The following is a 7,694-nucleotide window of genomic DNA, read 5'->3' as shown; positions in this document are numbered from 1 at the left end:
ATCAAGAGCTAAAAAAATGGTTCAAGGAGAAAATGGCCCATTGCGATGCAGGAGAAAGAACGGTCAAAGAGGAATAGATCACAGTAGAGCCCAATAGATTTGACTTTAAGGAGATTAGTAAATGGCGGCTTCTGGGAAAATGCAGTCAATCAATCAATCAATCGTATTTATTGAGCGCTTACTGTGTGCAGAGCACTGTACTAAGCGCTTGGGAAGTACAAGTTGGCAACATATAGAGACAGTCAATCAATCAATCAATCGTATTTATTGAGCGCTTACTGTGTGCAGAGCACTGTACTAAGCGCTTGGGAAGTACAAGTTGGCAACATATAGAGACAATCAATCAATCAATCAATCAATCGTATTTATTGAGCGCTTACTGTGTGCAGAGCACTGTACTAAGCGCTTGGGAAGTACAAGTTGGCAACATATAGAGACAGTCCCTACCCAACAGTGGGCTCACAGTCTAGAAGGGGGAGACAGAGAACAAAACCAAACATATTAACAAAATAAAATAAATAGAATAGATATGTACAAGTAAAATAATTGGAGTAATAAATATGTACAAACATATATACATATATACAGGTGCTGTGGGGAAGGGAAGGAGGTAAGACGGGAGGATGACGGGGAGAGGAAGGAGGGGGCTCAGTCTGGGAAGGCCTCCAGTTATTAATATTATTATAATTATTATAGTGTTAAATGTTTACTGTGTGCCAAGCACTGTACTAAGCACTGGGGTAGATATTAGATGATCAGGTGCCACATGGGGCTGACAATCTAAGTAGAGAAGCAGCATGGCATTGTGGATAGAGCACAGGGCTGGGAAGGTTGTAGGTTATAATCCTGACTCCACCACTTGTCTGCTGTGTGACCTTGGGCAAATCACTTCATTTCTCTTTGCCTCAGGTACCTTGTCTGTAAAATGTGGATTGCGACTGTGAGCCCCATGTGAGACAGGAACTTTGTTCAACTCCATTTGCTTGTATCCACTCCGGTGCTTAGTACAGTGCCTGTCACGTAGTAAGCGCTTAACAAATACCATCAGGATTATTATTTTAAAAAATGGTATTTGTAAAGCACTTACTATGTGCCAAGCACTGTTCTAAGTGCTGGGGTAATTACAAGCATCAGGTTGGACACGGTCCCTGTCCCAAATGGGGCTCACAGTCATAATCCCCGTTTTACAGATGAGGTAACTGAGGCACAGAGAAGTGAAGTGACTTGCCCAAGGTCACACAGCAGATGAGTGGCTGCTGTGTGAAGCAGTGTGGCTCAGTGGAAAGAGCCCGGGCTTTGGAGTCATAGTTCATGGGTTCAAATCCTGGCTCCGCCAATTGTCAGCTGTGTGACTTTGGGCAAGTCACTTTACTTCTCTGTGCCTCAGTTACCTCATCTGTAAAGTGGGGATGAAGACTGTGAGCCCCCGTGGGACAACCTGATCAGCTTGTAACCTCCCCAGCGCTTAGAACAGTGCTTTGCCTATAGTAAGCGCTTAATAAATGCCATCGTAATCCTCATCATCAAGTGGTGGAGCGGGGATTCCCAGGCCCGAGCTCTATCCGCTAAGACATGCTGCTTCCCTTGGTTAGCATGGAGGAGAGTATGAGAATTCACATATTTTAATTGATTTTTTCCCCCAACTCTTCCAATATTTGCAACTGGTACTTGCTTTACTAAATCCCAAAACAGACCAGAGCCTGTATTGGGAGGTGGGGCCGGGGGGAGAGGGAGGAGGGAGGTAAGTAATTTAGGTGGAGTGGAAAGGGTGGAACAGGAAAGTGTGCAGGAAGAACCAGCAGGATTTGGCAGTAGACTTCAATGTGAGAGTTAAATGATAGCCAAGATCCGTATGAGATTAGACACAGACCAACACTTCTTCCCAGTGCTCTCTGTGGTCACCATGACAGAGTAAAAAGATTCTGTGCCCTTCCAGGATTAGATGGGTGAGTTAGCACTTCACTCCTGTCCTTAGAATATCTTTCTTTCTGCCTCTTCTCCTTGACCGAAACCTAAGGGTGGCTTCTGATAATCTTCCTGTTTAGGACAGATTGAGCTGTAATTAGACCATTTTTTTTATCTCTGCCTAATGTATTCAAATTTAATTGCATGTTTTCTTCTGCCTTCGGTTCAAGCGTACCAATTACGTGGTATTAAGTCTGTCTCAAGTTTATTAATAGGCTTTTCATTGTCCCCCCATTTACTAATTGTGCAGGATTCTGGTTCTTGATTTCACGGTCTTTTTGCCTGGGTAAAGCACAAAAGAGGGGTTAGGCTGAACTCAACTATTTCAGCACCTTGGTGTATTTTTTTTTTTTTTAGTTGAATTGATGCAGGCTAATCCCTCTAAAGTTGATGAAAAGTAAAGTGTATCCTGTGGCTCAGTGAAGGTTGGTGGGAGGATGGGGGTGGTAGTTTTCTGCTTCCTTGTTCTAACTGTCCCCAGTCCCCTTCTCTCAGTCTTTTGGTTTAATGGATCTGGGTCAGTTATCATCATCATCACCAATCGTATTTATTGAGCGCTTACTGTGTGCAGAGCACTGTACTAAGCGCTTGGAAAGTACAAGTTGGCAACATATAGAGACAGTCCCTACCCAACAGTGGGCTCACAGTCTAAAAGTCCCTCTCAGGATCGCACCTGGAGAGTTTCTGGTACTCTACTAGTCTCGGCTACAAGAGGAAGAGCCAAGCAGAGGCATATCCCTTCCATTCCTAGCTTTGATAGTGAATAGCGAGTGGAAGGCAACCTGCTACAAGTCAAAACTCACCTGTACATTAAGTAACTTTCTCAAGATCACGCAGCAGGCAAGCGGCAGAGGCGGGGTTAGAGCTTAGGCTCTCTGACTTCTAGGCCTTTCCACTGGGCCACACTGGTTCTCCACCCTACCATTTTCATTTATTCGTTCATTCAATCATATTTATTGAGCACTTGCTGTGTGCAGAGCACTGTCCTAAGCGCTTGGGAAGTACAAGTCGGCAACCCAACAACGGGCTCACAGTCTAGAAGGGGGAGATAGACAACAAAACTAAACATGTGGGCAGGTGTCAAAACCATCAAAATAAAATAGAATTATAGCTACATGTAGACAGCTGTCAAAATCATCAGAATAAGTAGAATTATAGCTATATGCATATCATTAATAGAGTAGTAAATATGTACAAGTAAAATAAATAGATTAATAAATCTTACAAATATATACAAGTGCTGTGGGGAGGGGAGGGAGGTAGGGCAGAGGTTGGAGGATGGGGAGGAGGGGAGGAAAAAGGGGGTTCAGTCTGGGAAAGCCTCCTGGAGGAGCTCTCAGTAGGGCTTTGAAGGGAGGAAGAGAGCTAGTTTGGCGGATGTGTGGAGGGAGGGCATTCCAGGCCAGGGGAAGGATGTGGGCTGGGGGTCGACGGCGGGACAGGTGAGAATGAGGCACAGTGAGGAGGTTAGTGGTGGAGGGTACAGGCTGGGCTGTAGAAGAAGAGAAGGGAGGTGAGGTAGGAGGGGGCGAGGTGATGGACAGCCTTGAAGCCGAGAGAGAAGAGCTTTCGTTTGATTTATGAGCCTACTATATTCAGTTTAGCTGAAAAATTATTTGTTTCGGCCCCTGAAAAATAAGATCTTTGGTCAGGAGATTTCATTCTCTTTCAAGGCTCTTGATTGACCCAGAGTTCACCTGATTGGTAGCTGGAAATGCTGGGAGCTTTCCATGCTGCTCTGGCCGCTTGGCTGACAGCTTGGCAGCCTGACAGGACTTTGGGGGACAGTTGGAGGATTCCCAGGGATAGGGAGGAGGAAGACCTGGAGACTGGAAAACCTCAAGGCTGTCCATCACCTCGCCCCCTCCTACCTCACCTCCCTTCTCTCCTTCTACAGCCCAGCCCGCACCCTCCTCTCCTCTGCCACTAACCTCCTCACCATGCCTCGTTCTCACCTGTCCCGCCGTCGACCCCCGGCCCATGTCCTCCCCCTGGCCTGGAACACCCTCCCTCCGCACATCCGCCAAGCTAGCTCTCTTCTTCCCTTCAAAGCCCTACTGAGAGCTCACCTCCTCCAGGAGGCCTTCCCAGACTGAGCCCCCTCCTTCCTCTCACCCTCCTCCCCCTCTCCATCCCCCCGTCTTACCTCCTTCCCTTCCCCACAGCACCTATATATATATATATATATATATATATATATATATTTGCACATATTTATTACTCTATTTTACTTGTACATATTTATTCTATTCATTTTATTTTGTTAATATGTTTTGTTTTCTGTCTCCCCCTTCTAGACTGTGAGCCCACTGTTGGATAAGGACCATCTCTATATGTTCCCAACTTGTACTTTCCAAGTGCTTAGTACAGTGCTCTGCACACAGTAAGCACTCAATAAATACGATTGAATGAATGAATGAAATCAATCCATCAGTCACTTTTATTGAGCGTTTACTATGTTCAGAGCACTGTACTACGTGCTTGAGAGAGTACACTACAACAGAATTAGCAGACATCTTCCCTGCCCATAACTTACAGCCTGGTCTAATGGAAAGATTACAGGTCTGGGGAGTTAAGAGGCCTGGATTCCGGTTCCAGTTTTGCCAGTGGCCCGCTGTGTGACCTCTGGTGAGCCACTTGACTTCTCTGGACCTCACTTTCCTCACCTGTACAGTGGGGAGAGTAATAGCTGCCTCTCCATACCTCAGGGCTGTGGTGACGATAAAATGCACAAACTGATGATAAAATGCAAATTGATGCACTAATGCACACTTTGGAAAAATAAAAACATTGTACCAACTCTTTATATTATACCTTCCTAAGCATTTAGCACAGTGCTCTGCACAAAGTAAGCACTCAGTAAATACCATTAATGGTGATTGTGTTGATGACGAATGGAGCTCAGAAACCTGCCTTTTACACACTGTTCAACCTGTTCAGTCTATCCCTAAGCAGTGTGATCTTTGACCCTGCGGAAAATGCATGGGTCTGGGCGGTCGGAGGCTTGGGTTCCGGCTCCAGTTCTGCCTTTTATCTGCTCTGTGTCCTGGAGTAATTCCCACCTCCTCCAGGAGGCCTTCTTTCATTTATCTTTCATCCTCCCCTCAATCCCATTTCCCCCTTGTAACTGACACTCGAGTCCTTGTATATTACTTAAGACCTCAAGACTGTAAGCTCCTCTAGACTGTAAGATAGTTTTGGGCAGGGACAGTGTGTGTTTATTGTTATAGTGTACTCTCCCAAGTGATTAGTATAGTGCTCTGCACTCAGTAAGTGCTCAATAAATTTGATTGACTGGCTGACAGGCTTGGGTATTCACACCCACCTCCCCTTAAACCAGTGAACTTGTCTACGTAGCTTTACACTCTTGCTCTCCCCCTTTCTATAATTTATTTCAGTGTCTGTCTCCTCCACTAGATTGCAAGCTCCTTGAGGACAGGGATCATGTCTGCCAACTTGACTGTGCTCTCCCAAGGGCTTAGTATAGTGCTCTGAATAATCACTGCTCAATATGAGCAGTTGTACCCTACTCGTTGTCGGGTAGGGACCGTCTCCCTGTGTAGCCGACTTGGACTTCCCAAGCGCTCAGTCCAGTGCTCTGCACGCTGTAAGCGCTCAATAAATATGATTGAGTGAATGAATGAATGTCCATCTGCTGCTGCTGCTGATGATGATGATATTTGTTAAGCGCTTACTGAGCGCAGAGAAGCAGTGTGGCTCAGTGGAAAGAGCTCGGGCTTTGGAGTCAGAGGTCATGGGCTCATTCATTCATTCATTCATTCATTTTCTGGGCTTCAGTTCCCTCATCTGTAAAATGGGCATTAAGATGTGAGCCCCCCGTGGGACAACCTGATCACCTTGTAACCTCCCCAGCGCTTAGAACAGTGCTTTGCACATAGTAAGCGCTTTACAAATGCCATTATTATTATTATTATTATTATTATTCTGAGAGCTCACCTCCTCCAGGAGGCCTTCCCAGACTGAGCCCCTTCCTTCCTCTCCCCCTCGTCCCCCTCTCCATCCCCTCATCTTACCTCCCTCCGTTCCCCACAGCACCTGTATATATGTATATATGTTTGTACATATTTTTTTTACTCTATTTATTTAATTTATTTGTACATATCTATTCTATTTATTTTATTTTGTTAGTATGTTTGGTTTTGTTCTCTGTTTCCCCCTTTTAGACTGTGAGCCCACTGTTGGGTAGGGACTGTCTCTATATGTTGCCAATTTGTACTTCCCAAGCACTTAGTACAGTGCTCTGCACATAGTAAGCGCTCAATAAATACGATTGATGATATATACTATTGATTGATCAATTAGCCTCTTTGAGCCTCAGTGTCCTCATCTCTATTATTCTCCTACCTTCTCCCTAGTGCACCTGTGTTCTAAGGATAAAATGAGATAATTGACATGAAAGCACTTTGGAAAAATCCTATTGCTCTGCAAATCACAGGTACTATTAGAATTCTCTGTAATCAAAACACCCTGTTTTCCTCCCGGCAGTGGTCAGTGCCGTCCTGTCAAAAAAGCAGCACTCGTTGGGTCGGTGATAGAGAAACAATGAGGCCTAGTGGATGGAATATGAGTCTGGGAGCCCGAAGGACCTGGGTTCTATTCCCGGCTCTGCCACTTGCCTGCTGTGTGACCTGGGGTGAGCTCTGTAACTTCTCTGGACCTTGGTTAACTCATCTGTAAAATGAGGATTCAGGCTGCGAGCTACATGTGGGAGAGGTAGTTTGTCTAACCTTTTAGACTGTGAGCCCACTGTTGGGTAGGGACTGTCTCTATGTGTTGCCAATTTGTACTTCCCAAGCGCTTAGTACAGTGCTCTGCACATAGTAAGCGCTCAATAAATACGATTGATGATGATGATTATCTTGTATCTACCCCAGCACTTAGTAGAGTGCCTGGTAGAGAGTAAAAACTTAACGGACACCGTAAAAAAAAAAAAACAGGACCTGAATCATTTCAAAGGGATCCCATTGGGGTCTGTCATGGCTCCAATGTGTCCCAAAAGGAGAGGCTGGGGGACAGTAGAACTCCGCATTTCAGGATTGGCTCTCAAAGGTTCAAAATCTATGGAGTTTGTTCAATACTAATTAGTCATAATTATGGTATCTGTTGGGCACTTACTACGTTCCAAGTGCTGTATGAATCGGTGGGGCAGATGAGATACAAGATCATCAGAACCGATGTCATCCCTGTCCCACTGGGGGCTCACAGTCCAGGTAGAAGGGAAGAGGTATTTTACAGATGAAACTGAGACCCAGAGAAATTAAATTCATTCATTCAGTCGTACTTATTGAGCGCTTACTGTGTGCGGAGCACTGTACTTAGCGCTTGGGAAGTGCAAGTCGGCAACATATAGACACGGTCCCTACCCGACAATGGGCCCCAAGGTCACCCAGCAGGCAAGTGGCGGAGGCAGGATTAGAACCCAGGTCCTCTGAAAGGCCTGTGGTCTTTCCGCTAAGCCATGCAGCTCCTTCACTCCCCTTTCTCCCGTATATAGATTTCAACTTAGGTTTTTCTACCTCTGTTTCTCAGTTTTTTTTTAAATGGGATTTATTAAGCGCTTACTGTGTGCAAAGCACTGTTCTAAGCGCTGGGGGGTTACAAGGTGACCAGGTTGTCCCACGGGGGGCTCACAGTCAACCCCCATTTTACAGATGAGGGAACTGAGGCCCAGAGAAGTTAAGTGACCTGCCCAAGGTCACACAGCTGAC

The 7,694-nt window shown here is 45.6% G+C and overlaps 1 non-coding gene across 1 annotated transcript; it reads left to right on the top strand.

The window, feature by feature from the left end:
- Window positions 1-2,620: 2,620 nt before the first annotated feature.
- LOC119924543 lies at window positions 2,621-2,758 on the top strand. Its single transcript, XR_005449251.1, has one exon. It is a non-coding gene; the product is annotated as a small nucleolar RNA SNORA7 (small nucleolar RNA).
- Window positions 2,759-7,694: the final 4,936 nt, after the last annotated feature.

Source organism: Tachyglossus aculeatus, chromosome 2 (assembly GCF_015852505.1).
Source record: "Tachyglossus aculeatus isolate mTacAcu1 chromosome 2, mTacAcu1.pri, whole genome shotgun sequence".
Taxonomy (NCBI): Eukaryota; Metazoa; Chordata; class Mammalia; order Monotremata; family Tachyglossidae; genus Tachyglossus; species Tachyglossus aculeatus.
The sequence above is the reverse complement of the archived record's forward strand: the minus strand, read 5'-3'. Positions and strand labels throughout refer to the sequence as shown.